Source organism: Callithrix jacchus, chromosome 6 (assembly GCF_049354715.1).
Source record: "Callithrix jacchus isolate 240 chromosome 6, calJac240_pri, whole genome shotgun sequence".
Lineage (NCBI taxonomy): Eukaryota > Metazoa > Chordata > Mammalia > Primates > Cebidae > Callithrix > Callithrix jacchus.
In genome coordinates this window covers 108,096,256-108,113,302 of record NC_133507.1, presented here as the reverse complement: position 1 = coordinate 108,113,302, position 17,047 = coordinate 108,096,256, and the positions used below count along the sequence as shown (strand labels likewise).

At 32.4% G+C, this 17,047-nt stretch overlaps 1 long non-coding RNA gene across 1 annotated transcript in view; it reads left to right on the top strand.

Moving 5' to 3' along the window:
• The window catches only part of LOC118154795 (uncharacterized), a 37,996-nt gene that overhangs the window by 12,685 nt on the left and 8,264 nt on the right, over window positions 1-17,047 (top strand). Inside the window, exon 2 of the long non-coding RNA XR_004745059.3 lies at window positions 13,944-14,117. This is a non-coding gene — a long non-coding RNA (uncharacterized LOC118154795). The remainder of the gene's footprint in view (window positions 1-13,943; window positions 14,118-17,047) is intronic.

The window sequence follows — 17,047 nt, the reverse complement described above, 5'->3', positions numbered from 1 at the left end:
AGGGAAAGTCTGAGGGAGAACAGTGAGAAAAAAGTATCCTCTAAGAGAATGCATATTCATACAGAAAATAGAATGACTAAAAAAGTGAAGGTTTGATATTTATTGTTGATAGAAAAAAGGTAAAAGAAATAAAGGTCCAACTATGAGGCAAATTAAAACGTGACATCATTTTGATCACCTTATAGTGATGTAAATTCAACACATTGGTTGTAAACACTTGTCCTATCTCCTTTGAATAGCACTGACCGGATGATAAAGAAGTGCAGAAATCTGTCTCACTACTTGGTTCTGCAATGAGTAGCATCTAATTATAATAATGCAATATATATTAGGACCCCAATTCAAATAATATAAGAGCAAATCATATTTATTTTAATTCAAACACTTTAGGTGTATATAACACAATCAAAACTCAAAGTATATTCATGAAAATAAGGACTCTGTTGACTCAATTAACATGGAAGCCCAAGGGTGAACCTGTATTTATTAGCTGCGGAATCTAAGGACACTTACTACATCTTCAGTTCTTATTTATTCCTCTATTAGCTGTAATCTCCTCTGTCACTGGTATCATTTTACAATTAAACTTCCGGAATATTGCAGAAAAGAAAGCTTCCACCAGCCCAAAATTTCCAATCTCCAAACTTGGAATCCCTAGTGGAACCAGGCATTGTTCTCACCAGCATTTATCCAGGAAGATCTGTTGCATAAGCCTCCAGTGATTATGGTTGCCATGGCAATGAACTGCAATGAATGATTTAACATGGAAGACACATGCTCAACCAGAGATCAGAAGAGGAAAGAAACTGTAATTTGTATTTCTTTTGAGACTAAAGAGGCATTTCTTCAAAATAATTAAAGAAGTCAAAAAGAAAATCACTGATACATTGCATAACAATAATGTAAATATCATGATAACCGACACAATGTGGAGGATGAAGAGAAATAATGACCAAAGTGTATTCAAAGGTATTAACTTGCTAGTCATTCTGCATAATCCTGAGTTAAATGATATGACAATTTGATCAGAAAATTGGGGCTTAAACTGTAAGAACTTGGAGACTTTGAACAGAATTTTGGAATCTATATAAAAAGAATGAAACTGACATTCTAGTAGTTCAAGCTCAGATACCTGAATGTAAAATATCATTGGATGGGAATGTAAAATCTTACTCGTTTTTAAAATGTTTTTCTAAGAACAATATAGAATTGATGTACTCTAAAACAGAAAAATGAAAGATACGGAAGCAGAGAAAACAAACAGCATAACTGAAATATAAGTAATAAAAGATCTAGCTTATGTGTAACTGGATTCCCATAGGGAGAGAATAGACACTGGGAGCATTAGCAATATTGAAGAAATAATGCAGGAGATGCTCAATACTATAGAAAGTCACGAAGATAGTAGTTTTAGAAGTATCTCGACCAAAAGAGTAAATACAGAGAAAATCTAACTTAGGCATATTACCGTGGCAATTACAAAGGCTTTACCTGACTAGTTTCCTGAGATTATGGAGCATGTGAGTATCCAGTACTTCAAGCAACATTTTTTGAAAAGACTATTTTTTTTCTTTATAGAATGTTTAGTTTCCCTTGTCAAATGTCAATTGACCGTAATTGTAAGGATTTATTTTTGGGAAATAAATTTAGTTTCATTGGTCTACATGCCTATGCTTATGCCAGTGCCAGACTATTTTGATTAATGTTGCTTTCTGTTAAGTTTTGAAATTGAAAAGGGTTAACCTAACAACTTTGTTATTTTTTCACAAGATTGTTTTGCTATTATAGGTTCTTTACATTTCCATAGAAATTTTAATATCAGCTTTACATATTTTGCCAAAAAATGTCAGCTAGGAATTTGATAGTGATTCTGTTGAATCTTTTGATCAATTTCTTGAGTGTAGCCATATTAACAATATTAAATCTAATTCACAAATATTGGATGTCTTTCCATATGTATAGATTTTCTTTAATTATTTTCTATACAGTAGAAGTATTGCATGTTTGATACATTTATTCCTAAATATTTTTTGTTTAATGCTATTATAAATGGAATAGTTTTCTAATTCTAGTTTTGTATTATACCTTTCCAATATGTAGAAAACCAATGATTTTGTAAATTGATCTTGTTTCCTGCAATCTTTTGCACAACTTATTTATTTACTCTAATAGGTTTTTGTGAATTCTTTATGATTTTCCATACACAGAACCATGCCATCGCATATAGAGAGAGGTATATTTCTTTTTTCACAATATGGTTGGCTTTTTAAATTTTTTCTTCTTGTCTAATTACCCTGGCCAGAATCTCTATTATAATAGTGACTAGAAAGAGAAAGAGTACACATCCTTATCTTTCTTATTTCTTGTATTAGTGAAAAAATAGTAAGTATGATGTCAACTGTGGGTATTTGGCAGATAGTCTTTATCAAACTGAGGAAGTTCCCTTTTATTTCTCACGTGTTGTGTTGTTATCTTGTAAATGCTTTAGACTTTGTCATGTTTTTTCTGTTTTTATTGAAGTAATCAGGGTGTTTCTATCCTTTATGTTTTTAATTTGTGTATTGCATTTCAGATTTTTTTAATTATTAATTTTTTATTATACTTCAAGTTCTATGATACATGTGCAAAATGTGCAGGTTTGTTACATAGGTAGACATGTGTCACGGTGGTTGGCTGCACCCATCAACCTGTCATCTATATTAGGCACTTCTGCTAATGGTATTCCTCCCCTAGCCTCCCACTCCCTGACAGGCCCTGGTGTGTGATCTTCCCCTCCCTGCATCCATGTGTTCTCATTGTTCAAATCTCACTTATGAGTGAGAACATGTGGTGTTTGGATTTCTATTTCTGTGCTAGTTTGCTGAGACTAATGGTTTTCAGCTTCATCCATGTCCCTGCAAAGGACATGAACTCATCCCTTTTTAGGGCTGCATAGTATTTCATAGTGTATGTGTGCCACATTTTCTTTATCCAGTCTGTGACTGATGGGCATTCGGGTTGCTTAAAAGTCTTTGCTATTGTGAACAGTGCTTAGTTATGGTGTATAATATCTTTTTATATATTGCTTAGATCAGTTGTTTTAGAATTTTTATGTCTATAATAAAGAGATATTAATGTGTAGTTTTTTATTTCTGTGATATCTTTACAAATTTTGGTATCAGAAAAATACTGCCTTCATATAATTTGTTGAAACCATTTCTTCTACTTTTAAAAGAGTTTGTGGAAGACTGGTATTAATTCACCATTAAATCTTTTACCAGTATAACTTATGTGAACCTGAGCTCTTTGTAAGATGGTTTCAAATAACTAATACAATACTGAAATTGTTATAGATATGGGTACATTTTTTTTAATCTAGGATATTTTATTTGTTGTTTGTCATAATTCATAGTATTTTCTTATAATTCTTTCCATTTCTATAATGCCAGTGATGCTTTCATTCCCACTTTTCATTTTAATAGTTTTAGTTATTTTTTATTAGCCAATATATTTACAAATAAATTATGATGATTTATGCTAAAGAAACAACTGATTTTGTTGTTTTTCTATCTTTAATCCTCCCATCTATTCTTATCTTTATTTTTTACTTCCTTCTGCTTCTTTGTGTTTAGTTTGTTCATCATTTATGTTTCAGAAGGGAAAAAATTAGGTTACTATTTAAGATTTCGTTTTGTTATTAAATATAATCATTCACACTACAAATGCCTTCTAAGCACTGCTCTGCTATATCTCAGACATTTTATTTATTTTTATTTACATTTATCTCAATTATTTTCTAATTTATTTTATTAAATATTTTTAGGCCCACTGATTATTTACCTATAAACTACATATTTACATATGTTATTACATTTTCTATTCTTTTCTCTGTTTTTACTTTTAATTAATTATGTTGTTGTGCAACATACTTTCCATTATTTTAATCCATTTAATTTTATTGAGCTTTTTTTTTAAAATGGCCTAGTTTATGGTCTATCCTGATAAATATTCCAAGTGTCATTGGGAAAATGTGTATTTGTTTCTGTTGAAGTAGTCTATGTCTTTCAGTGAGCTCCAGTTGATTAAAAGTATTGTTTAAATCTATTTCCTTGTTGATCTTCTGGGTAGTTGTTCTATCCACTGTTGAAATAAGGGTATTAAAGTCTGAAACTATTATAGTTTTTCTTTTTCTTTATCTTGAATTCTGCTGTTTTAAAAATGCATATTGGAGCTCCTTTTTAAAAATCTATATGTTTATAATTTTCCCCATGAATTATTTTATCATTATAAAATTCCCTTCTTTGTCTCTCTCAATAACTTTTGTCTTAAAGTTTATTTTGTCTTATATCAATTAAGCTTTCAGTTTCCTTTACTATTTGTATGATATATCTTTCTCTAACATTTTACTATTGGAATTTGTGATTCCTAATCTGAAATATTAGTTGAATCAGATAAGTTTCGTTTTTAAATGCATCGTGCCATTCTGCTTTTTTATCATATATTTAATCTATTTATTTCTCTGTAATTATGTATAAAGCAGAATTCATGTCTGTCATTTTGCTATTTGTTTTCCGTCAGTATCTCAGTCTTGCTCATTTTGGTTAATCGGTCTTCAGTTCTGCTGATGCTTTGTTCTGCTATTCTTTTCATGAGCCTCTTGACTAATTTCTTTCTTTCAACTTCACATTTTTCACTTGTGTCCTTTTATAATTTTATCTCTTCTCATTATTTTATATATTTGATGAGGTATTTTTGTCATTTTTTTTCTTTAAGATTTTAGACTTGGTTTTCTTTACTATTTTCAACAAATTTATAATCTGTGATTTGAAGTAATTTTTACTTAAACCCAACATCTCTCTCAGGGACAATGGCTATTGATTGATATTTGCTTGGCCATATTTTTCTTTTTATTTGTAATTGTTACAATTTTTGTCAAATCATGGAAATTTTAGGAAAATAGAGTATGTCAGCTCTGGAAATTATATTCTGAATATTTTTTGTTGTTGGTTGTTGCTCATTAGGTGTTGATTGTGGTTGGTTTTGCTGTCTGTTTTTTGTGTTATTTAATGACTTTACTGAACTAATTGCAGAGCTGGATTCTCTGCAATGTGCATCCATTGAAGTCTCAGCCAATGCTTTTATATTGATTTTCTCAAATTTCATGCACTTTTCTGGGGGACACTGTATATATGTTAAAGCACCTCTTCAAGACTCAAGCAGTTTAAGACACTGCCTTAGCCATCACTTCCTAATTGTACATACCCTTGAGGTCAGACTTACGGTTTTTCAGGTGTCTTGGACATTCATACAGTTTGTGTAAGCAGGCATCCTTCTGTAAGCCTAAGAATATAACATACTACCTGTACACTACATGAAATAAATTTATGATCTTAGACTTCAAGTGAAAAAAAACACTAAAAATGAAAGACAATATAATTTATTAAAATTATGAACATCTATTAAACAACTGATATATTAACAGAATTGAAATATAAATCACAAAGTGAGAAACTATATTTAATTTTACATACATGATAATAGATTCTTGTCTATGACATATAAAATGTACTACAAACCCATATAAGTGACAACAAAAATTGAGCAAAATATCTGATGAGAACATAGAGTATTACTTATAAACACAAGGTTACGTCAAGATTAAAAAATAGAAAATATCAATGTCTGGTGAGAATTTGTAGTAATTGGTACAATCATTCTGAAAATGATTTGGCTGTGTTTTTAAAGGTTGTCATGTTACATGTTATGACTCATCAATTTCATATCTAGAAATATACCAAGAGAAATGAGTGATAATAACTTTCAAAATATTTGTATTATGATAGCTCCAAACTGGGAATAAGCATCTGTTAGTAGTAAAATGTAAATTTTTCTTTTTGATATAGTTATATAATGAAGTACTACACAGCAATAAAAAATAGTCATTATTAATAGGTGCAATCACATGCATCTATCTCCAAAAATAATTATAACTCTATATTTATTAATTTGTTACATTAGAATTAATAAAGTAAATGTCAAAAGACTTAAAAACTATGAAGCTTAAAATTAAAACATAAATGTATTGAAGTTTTGGTAGGAAAACTATTTTTAACCTTTTACTTTATGTCATTTTATAATATTTTGACTTATTTTTATGTGCAATTATTATGTGTGGCATAATAATATTAGATGTGTGTAAACAATCTGTAGATATTTATGTTTACATGGAAACTAATCTGAGAATATCCATACCAAACTTCTTTCCTGGTAAGAGGTTTAACTGACAAGATATTTATAAAATTGACAGTTTTATTTTATATAATTCCATGAGATTATTTCCAAAACACAAATTGCATTTAAAATATGAAAAATAAATTAATAATTAAATCTTATGATCATTGTACCATTATAATTAGCAATCCAATAAAACTATGGCTCTATCGATTAGATCAAAGCAATGAGAAGAAAATAAACATGAAAATACAAATTGGCAAATTGACTCGCATCTAATTGATTGGCTATTTTTGAAAGTCACCTTTCTTCAAAGAAAATGGCATCTTTTTTTCGAATATTGTAATGTGTCATTCATTTTGTGCTCAGTCTTCAAAGCAAACATAATAGTAGGATTTTTTTCTACATTTTATAAACAAAAGTTTCACAATAGGGAATGCTAATTATTTATAAGGCTCACAAATATCACTGCTGATTGAACACACATTGAAAGTATATATAAAACCATGATTTTTTCACTGTATCAACCTACTTTTCTTTATATTTTTTTACCTATTCATTTGTTGGAAAGAGATATTTCCTATGCCTATAAAGATGCATAATCCAAAGCAAATTTAAACAGTATTTGGATATTTAAAAATATAAAATCTATTATTTAAAACATTGGTCACTAAAAACTTGCCATTGATTAAATTGATATAACAGTGTTTCAGTTTCTAAATCCAATATTGTTCAAAAATATTTGATGTCCTCTATGTTTATAGAATGAATCCTAAGATTCTTATCCTGATATTCAATGCCCTTAAAAAATGTCTTTTTTTTTTTTTTCTAGAGTTAATATGATGTCTCCTGTTCTCTACTTTTGCCCTAGAGATTTCTCATTGTTCAAAGTCACATCACACTGATGTCTGCAACCATGCTTTGGCTTAGGTTGTTTACCAAATAGTAATTACCCTTATTTCTCTTTTTACTGTCTCAGATTTTTCTCATACTGAAAGCCCAAGTAACCAGAACACCACCAAGTACATCGACCTCACGTGCATGTACTTTTATTTGTTTAAGTGTTTTCTCTTCACTTAAATTACTGGAGACCAGAGTTACTGGTTTGTTTTTTTTTTTTCCATCTGCACCTTGCATTTCCAGTCCCACTAGCCTAGCATCTAGTTGCCAATCAATAAATATATGCAAAATATAAAATGTGTAATTTCCCATCGAATACATAAAGGCTTCTAGCTATATTGATCTCTCTGTTGCCATTATTCTATTTCCTTTCTGTACCACAGGATTTAGTGCTTTTTAAAACAAAGCTCAATCAAACTTTCTGAAATTCTACCCACTTAAGTTTCCTTAACTAGATTATACTTCTTTTGGAAAGCATATTAATCTTTATCATAGGACAAAGTGAAATGTAAACAATATGCTGGAAAAATATGGGAAAAAACAAATTTGAGAAAAAGCCAACGGTTAATGTTTAAAGAGTTCAATGGTTAGGCCTTTTCCATGTTTAAACTCATGTCCTTTTATTCTTGCTTCATAGTTGTAATACCTTCAAATCTCTTTGACTACCTTAATGATTACTTTTTGAGACTTTCTTCTTTTTTTGTGTGTAGTATCTGTTTTTTCTTCCTTGATGTATTTCAGTTTGATCTTTGGTCTTTATCTTCCATGTTAGAGGCTTTTCTTAGAAATACATATTTACCATGTTAAAATACTGATAATGTTGGAATGCAACCTCAGCATAACCTACTTTGATTAATAGAGAACTTGGCACCTAGAAGAGGGTTGGTACCATAGCAAAAACTTGAAAACATGTGGCATTAGCTTAGCAGTCAAATTTTTGGTACCAAGGAAACTGTTTAGGGAAAGTAGAAGAAAAATGATCAATTTTCAGCAGTAGCTAAACATGACGTTGTCCTCAGTAACTTAGAAAGCCAACAATAAGCCTGATAAATTTTAAGGTCTAGAAGTTGAATACCAAAGATTAATGATGTATGTTAATTTCTGCAGACTTCATTTTACAATGGACAGAAAAAAAAATAGACAAGTTCACAAATGGCATTCGACTGTTTACAAGCATTACAGAGAAAAGAGGAAGTTCAGAAATTGGGGACTTAAGAGATCAGAAAATCTATTGCTTTTCAATCTGAAACAGTAAAAGCTAAAACTTAAAAAACTAGTTTATAAATTGATTTCAATAAAGCATTTGAAAATACATTTCAAAGAATAGATGTGCTAAATGCCTAACACAAACATAAAAACGTAAAGATACACTTTACTAAAAATTAAATAAATGCAAATGATGTCAACATTGGGTTTATTAATAGCTTTCTTCTTAAATTATATATACTTTTTATTAATAAGGTAACAATAACCGAAATCAGTGTAAAGTGTCAAATTATAACAAAGGTTTTAAAGCACAGTATTTATATATTTTCATCCATTGATCCCACACTTAAGATCACAACCCGAGTAAAAATTCAAGAATTTGAATTAAAATTTATAGAATAATAATTACTACAACATAATTTATAATGTTGGCAGTATGGAATGTGCAATGATAGACAATAGAGACTTTAAACAGTGAGGAGGCAGGAAGGGGTGGATGATGAAAAATCACTTAATAGCTACCATATATGTTACTTAGCTGATGAGTATCTTAAACACCCTGACCTCATCACTACACAATCTATGCATGTAATGAAACTGCACTCGTGCCACATTCATTTATAAAAATAAAAAGTTAAACACAAAAGCAAGCAAATATCTAATTAAATGATAACATCCTATTAACAGATTAGAAAACGTTATAAAGTGAGAATTTTTAAGATTATTCTACTGACATAAATAAATGTTTATTTTGACATCTTATTTTAAAACGAGTAAACAGAAAATGCATATTATAAAAGATAATACTCTATGTGTTATATTATTATTATTATGTTCATATTTAAGCTTTCATGCATTCTGTACTTTTTCCTGAAAATACAATGTATAGTTTTCAGTTATACATACACATATTTGCGAAAGATCATCTATTAAGATAATCCTGGCTGGAGGCAGTGGCTCACGCCTGTAGTCTCAACACTTTGGGAGGTGTAGGAGGGTGGATCACCTGAGCTCAGAAGTTCGAGACCAGCCTGCCCAACATGAGGAAACCCCGTCTCAACTAACATACAAAAAATTAACCGGGCATGGTGGCAGGTGCCTGTAATCCCAGCTACTCAGGAGGCTGAGGCAAACAAAAAAAAAAATCCCTTGAACACAGGAGGCGGAGCTTGCAGTGAGCTGAGATTGTGCCACTGCACTCTAGCCTGGGTCATAAAAGAGAAACTCCATCTCAAAAAATAAAAATAAAGAAAGACATTCCCCTGAGATCTATGCCTTAGATAAAATACATACTAAATCATATGCTCATTTTTTTTTTTTTTTTGAGACAAAGTCTCACCTTGTTGCCCAGGCTGAAGGGCAATGGTGCAATCTTGGCTAACTGCAACCTCCGCATCCCTATTTTACTGCCTCAGCCTCCTGAGTAGCTTGGATTACAGGCTCCTGTCATCACACCTGGCTAATTTTTGTATTTTTAGTAGAGACAGGGTTTCACCATGTTGTCCAGGCTGGTCTTGAATTCCTGATCTCAGACTATACACCTGCCTCAGCCTCCCAAAGTGCCTGTAATTACAGACATGAGCCACTGCGCTGGGACTCTCATGCATTCTTTTCACATGAATATATAAAATGGAGATCATGTCACGATGGCATCCATCACTCCCATTATGAATATGATGGAGTTAATATTCTCACTCAATCTTAATCTCACTCAGCTTATCTCAAATTTACCCATCTTCTGATTATAATCTGTCTTCCAGTGGAGATCTACTTGAAGAGAGAATATTATATATTAGTTATTTTCATATACTGCCTGTATAAATGATTGGCATTTGGGGCTTTATGTAATTGCTTATTAACTAAACAGATTTCAGATGTCCCTAGAAAACAGATCTATTCCGGTAGACTGACCAAAAATATTTTCTGTTTACAAAACAGCTTGTGGTGTTTTGTAACTTCACCAATGTGAATTCGCCTTTTAAGAAGACTCTGAAAGCCAGGGAGTTGTTATTTTCAGAGAATATCCTCCTCGGTTCAAATTCCAAATACAACATAACCAGATAATCAATTGTATAGGCTCTGGCCCTCTGCTTCTTGCTGTATGTGCCTGGTCCCATCCTTCGCCATAGGTACATGAATTCTCTGTGGCTCATTTTTCTATAACGTAAAATAATAGATAATAATTTTGCCTAACTCACAGTGTTGTGGGAAAAAAAGTTAATGTCTGTAATGTTCCTAGAATAAATCTAATATACAAATATGAAACAGATAGGTACAGATTGTTTTTACTATCATACTACTATATTCCACCTCCCCAAATTACTACTTTCTATCAGGCAATATTTGTGTATATTCAGTTTCTTCCACTGGTGTCTGCTTTCAGGGTACTGACAATGATCATTTTATTTCTTTATATGAATCTCTTCATCCATTACCTACCAAAGTGATTTGCACATAGCAGGGACTTGTACTACCTATGTACAAGTATTAATTTTTATTGATTGCATACATAAGCAATGTATATGACAAACCCTTAATAAATAATTATTTAAAAACTAGATAGCGGGTGCTAATTTTTTCAACTATAGCTTTAATCCTGAGCAGGCTGTCTTAAAGTCTTCTCAATTATATTATTCTATTTTCATAAAGATATATTATTCTTGGCATTATTATTTTTGTCTGTGTAATCAGCAAATTATATGTCTTCTCATTTTATTAAGTAATTTTCAAAAGGCCCAGTTATTTGTGCATCTAATGATTATGCAGACTATTTGTATTAATTATGAAAGCCAATGAATCAGAAATTGACCCAATGAGAGCAACTTATAGCTAAAGGAAGTAAATTAAAATAGGAATATGATTTAAGAGATATGGAAGGGATTAATGTTTTTCTCATAATTAGATTGTAGTTTATCAAATATAATTTTTATTATTATTGAATGTAAAGCATGGACAATATAATCTTAATGCTTACTTAACAAGATAACCCTAAGTCACTGAAAGGTGGTTTAGGATCAGTTTTTGAATCCAAAAAGAAATGTTCAATGTTCTTAAATAGATTGCTTTGATTCTTAGTTTGTTCAGATAACTGACAATCTTCCAAGGTATACTTCTGTACGAAGGAAAGCATTTCATTAACTAGAAATGATATATATACTAGTCATATTTGATAACAGTAAGTTGACTCAGCACAATGTAATGGGTGAATACACCTATGGTGATTGGTGGTTACATTTTCACATTCAGCAAAAAGGTGATCTACCGCTAACAAATAATTCAACTACACAAATAGTTATCAAGGGGAAATATAAATTACACTGAACAATTTGAACCACTGGAAAAGAATATTACCGTAAAAACCATTCTGATAAACTCAAGGCAAATTTATTTTAGAGCATGTGCTAAATATGAAATGCTAGCATTTTTTGTTCTTAAAAACATTCCAATTATGGGAGACTAACTTTTAGCCATTTTATTTTAATATTTCCAATTTTTAGTTTTTCTTTCTTATTTGGTTTGAGCATCAGTATTTTTACTTAAAAACACATTTCTTATTTGCATCACAATTACATTTTGTGAACTATTCACATGATATATAACACATAACATTCAGGTTGAGTCTGTTCTAAATTATTGTGTAGTGTTTAATCCTCCCATAGAGACCTAGAAATAACAAGAGAAAAATAAGCACCTGAGATATCTCCCAAATTTTTTACAATAACACACTAGTCTACAGGATATTAGTAGCCATCCTAAAGAATGTTAAAGTATACAAGTTTCCTTACTTTATGCTAACTCAGTGCCTTGTATTTGTAATTCCGCTTGAAATTCATAAGGTAGTATGGGGTAGTGTAGTATGCAGTATTTTTAATCATGTTGGCCACAGGGTGATATTTTTATAGAGTTTACAATAAAAAATATTTTGGGAAATAAGCTGGAGAGATTTTGATTTTGAAATGAAGCAAATTTTACTTTAATATTTCCTGAGGTATAATATGTTGTAGAAAATAATTATTGGACAAAATTCTTGGAGTTTGGGGCTCATGGGTTGATTCTGTCCCCTTTCTTCATTGGCTAAAACCCTTCACATTTCTTCACTTTGACTTTTCTTCCGTCTGGTTTCAGGCTGGGAACGAAAACATCTGCTTCTTCTATTTGTTCTTTTCTGAAAAGAGGATTACGTGTATCTCATATTTCCAAGTTTGTCTTTACTATAAAATTATGATGTTTCAATTACTTTGATATCAAAAGAATTGAAAAGTGTAGAAAACTGGACATTAGAATCAGGCAATTCTGGGTTCAAGTTCCTGGGCTGTCCAGTCCTGGCTGTGCATTCCATGATTCAAGACTCCACTTTTACGTCTCTGGGCATCCTTGCACTGAGCTCCGTCTATAAAGTGGCATGAAATGCTTCTACACATATCATCAAGGAGGCATGTATTTATGCCATCAAATAAAGCAAGACCATAGATAAATAAGTTAACATCAATTTGAAATAATTGGATTTTCACATTGCAAATAAATGACTAGTTTAAAATAGCAATCATGGAATTTTTTTCAAGTTCTTCATTTATTGTAGGTATTAATGTTGTTATTCTGTTTTGAATTTCACACTAGGAAGTGTTCCATCATTTTTAAATTGCCAAGGTCACTAGAAACCACATCTGTCTTTTCAGGTTCTCGTCTTTTTAAATTGCACCACATGTCCACCCACTTCACATCCTCTGCATTCCGCCTCTCAGGCATTTTGGGTTGTATCTCTATTTACTACCTTGAAGTATCTGCAGCATTTTCCCAAACATTTATTACAAAGCTGGACTTATTCAAATTTTCTTTAGAGTATCAAGGTGTAAGTGCCGAGTCAATAAAGGAGGAGTTTCTAAGACAAAAATAAGCATATACATGCATTAATTAATATTTTAAAAACATATTCTGGCCCCAGAATCTACTTTTGTTTGAATATGCACATGAACTACTGGAAATGCCCTGTCTATATCTATTCCTGAGAGTCTGTTTTCAAGTGTAAATGTCCTGAGGTAAACTTAGGAATTGCAGCATATGCAGAACTAATTGTGATATTTCTAACAGATTGTCACACTCAATGGAAGTTAATTAAGTTAACAGGTAATGGAAATGATAAATACAAATCTAGTAAGTCAAACACATTTTTAGATTTCTAATGTTCTGACTTGATATAAGTAGATATTAGCAGATTAAAATGTTTACTTGAAAAATATCAAAAATTTAGCAAGGTTCTCAAAAGACACAAGCAAGTTACTGAGTTTTAATCATCAGTATAATGTCTAATATTGCCAAAAAGCTTCAAAAGTCCTTTTAGTCAGAATATTTGTATGGGTAGTAGAATTTCAGAACTAAGGGGACACTATTAAGTAAAATGTTCCAGTTCCCTCACTTTTATAGAAATCTTTTCAACATCATGTAATAGTTAAGTTGCATGATAAAGTACATTAGGTAATATTGTTTTTCTTTGTAAATATGGAAATTCATCTCAAACAAATGGTTATTATTATGTAATGAATAATCTAAAACTAGCCAGTCCAATACTACTCAGAGGTCATTACTTGAAGATATTATCAAAGATCTAAGCTATTTATTTCTTCCTTCAGTGCTATCCTTAGCAAGTGATTTTCACCCTTGTGGATCCAGCACTGCTCAAATTCTTGCAAGCATTTTGTCACATTCCAGGAGGCAAGAGGCTGGAAAGGTCAAGTTTAAACATCAAAACAACATAAAAATCTCTTCGCCATTGTCAAAGACAAACAAAATTGGACACTAAAGTGGTAAGGGCAGATTTTAATCGATAATAAACTGTTGCAGTAGGGAAGATGATGTATTGTGAACTGAATTAAACTTCTATGTTTGTAGAGGCAATTGGGTACTTCCAAGGTAAGAGGGAGTTGGAAGTAGGAACTGTGCAGAGTCAGGGAAGCAGGCATTTACAAAAATCAAAAAGAGGGTATGAGTCCTAGTGAAGCCCATCTGGGTTTGTTAACTGGCTCTAAGTGAAATTAGGCTCCTACCCTCCTCAGAGGGCAGGATATGGGGGCCCTGTTTCCAGATGTTGGCTGTAAAAAATAACGTATTTTTCCGGCAGCCTTGAGTTTTCCAAGGCGGGAACTTACAGAGGCTGCAGTTGTCGTCCTAGGGATGCAGCACGGAGTTGTTAGAAAAATTGTTCATGTTTTTTAATGGGATAGTTGGGGGCAAATAATTTGTACTGACAGTCCATAGTTTCCACAGGTCAAGGTTGAGGCCTGGTAGAGAAGACAGCTGAGAGGAGCCTCAGGTCTATCAGAGAGTCTTTGTAACTGTATTTTGTCCTTTTATTTCAGAAGAGAAGTCTTCTGTGTTTGAAACACAGCATAAGGTCATTCTCATAGCTGTGAAATGACATTTTTCTCATCTGTTGAAATATAAATTTTATGGATTTTTATTAGACATTGAGTGTTTTTTAACTGTTGGTTTGTTATTGTTTTTACTAGATGCCTTCACACCCTTTGCACATGTTTTTCTTTTTCTTTTTCTTTTTTATTCCAATATTTTTCTACCTTTCTAGTTAAGGTCTATACTCTAGAGGGAAGACTGTGGGTATGGTAGAGCAAAGGCTTTTTCAGTTATAGAGTGTGGATATGAAAACAGGTCTCCCTACTTTCTTTTTTTATACTTTTTTTTTGAAAGAAAGAAAAAAAAGGAGTGAAGGAGAGGAAGAAAAAGAGGGAGAGAAAACGGGAATGTAGCTGTATTCTAAAAATGGGTATTAATAATGGCCGATCAATATTTAGCGTATTTAAGGTGGAGAATGTATATTTTATGTACTTAAAATGGAGAGCTCTATAAATATTTATTGAGTTTACTTGTTCCGGATCTGAGTTCAAGTCCTGGATATCCTTATTAATTTTCTGTCTCATTGAGTCTAAATCTCTTTATGAGTCTTATGTATCTGGGTGTTAGGATCATTAACTCTATTGTTGCATTGATCCTTTTACCATTATATCTTTGTTGCTTTGAAATCTATTTTATCAGATACGAGAATTGCAACTCCTGCTCTTTATTTATTTATTTATTTATTTCTGCTCTCCACTTGGTTGGTAAATTTTCTCCATCCCTTTGTTTTAAGTCTTTGTGTATCTTTGGATGTGAAATGCGTCTGGATGTAGCATATTGTTAGGTTTTGGCTGTATCTCTTGATTGGGGGATTTAGTCAACTTAAATTTAGGGTTACTGCCATTTGATGTTGACTGGCTATTTTATCCATTCATTGATGTAAATTCTTCTTTATGTTGATGCTCTTTACTTTTTGGTGTATTTTTAGAAAGGTTAATACTGGTCATTCCTTTCTATGTATAATGTTTCTTTCAGAAGCTCTTGTAAAGCCAGCCTGGTGGTAATAAAATCTCTGAGTACTTGCTTGTTCATAAAAGATTTTATTTTTTCTTCAATTGTGAAGCTTAGTTTGGCAGGATATGAAATTCTGGGCTGAAAGTTCTGTTCTTTAAGGATGTTGAATATTGGCCCCCACTCTCTTCTGGCTTGTAGAGTTTCTGCTGAGAGATCTGCTGTAAGTCTGATAGGCTTCCCTTTGTGGGTAACCTGACCTTTCTCTCTGGCTGCCCTTAGTATTTTCTCCTTTGTTTCAACCCTGGTGAATCTAACTATTATGTGCCTTGGGGTTGCTCTTCTTGAGGAATATCTTTGGGGTGTTCTCTGTATTACCTGGGGTTGAATATTGTGCTGCTTTGCTAGATTTGGAAAGTTTTCTTGAATAATATCCTGAAGAGTATTTTCCAGCTTGGATTCATTCTCTTCGTCATATTCAGGTACACCTACCAAACGTAAATTAAGTCTTTTCACATAGTCCCATATTTCTTGGAGACTTTGCTCATTCCTTTTTATCCTTTTTTTCTCTATTCTTGTCTTCTCATTTTATTTCATTAAGTAGGTCTTTGACCTCTGATATTCTTTCTTCTGCTTGATCAATTAGACTATTCAAACTTGTATGTATTTTGCTAAGTTTTCGTGTTGTGTTTTTCAACTCCGTTAGTTCATTTATATTCCTCTCTATATTATCTATTCTTGTTAGCATTTCGTCAAACCTATTTTCAAAGTTTTTAGTTCCTTTACATTGGGTTAGAACAAGTTCTTTTAACTCCCAGAAGTTTCTTATCATCCACCTTCTGAAGCCTACTTCTAAAATGGCACACAGTCCTTTTCCATCAGGGCTTGTTCCATTGCTGATGAGAAACTGTAATCCCCTGTAGAGGGAGAGGGGTTCTGATTTTGGGTATTCTCAGCCTTTTTAGGCTGATTTCTTCCCTTTGTTATAAATTTATCCCTCTGTCGTCTTTACAATTACCGCCTTTCTAGTTGGGTTTCTGAGTGGATGCCCAGTTTATTGATTCCCAGCACTGGAATCCGAGCAACCCACTGTGCCTGCCAAAACAGCAGCGATAAGACTAATGGTGCTCTTCTGCCCAGGAATCTCCTCCCGTTTACTCTGCATGAAGAGCTGCTGCACTGAGGTGCTGGCGAAACTGCTGCGCCAGCCACAGGAGTCACGCTGGTGACCCGTGGGGCCCCTCCACTGGGAGTCTTCTGGTCCCTGAGCGACGAAAATTCGTCTGAAAGTGTGGCGTCCTCTCATTCTCTGTGCCTTCACTGGGAGAAACAATCCCGAACTGTTAGCGATCAGCCATCTTGGATCTCTGTACAT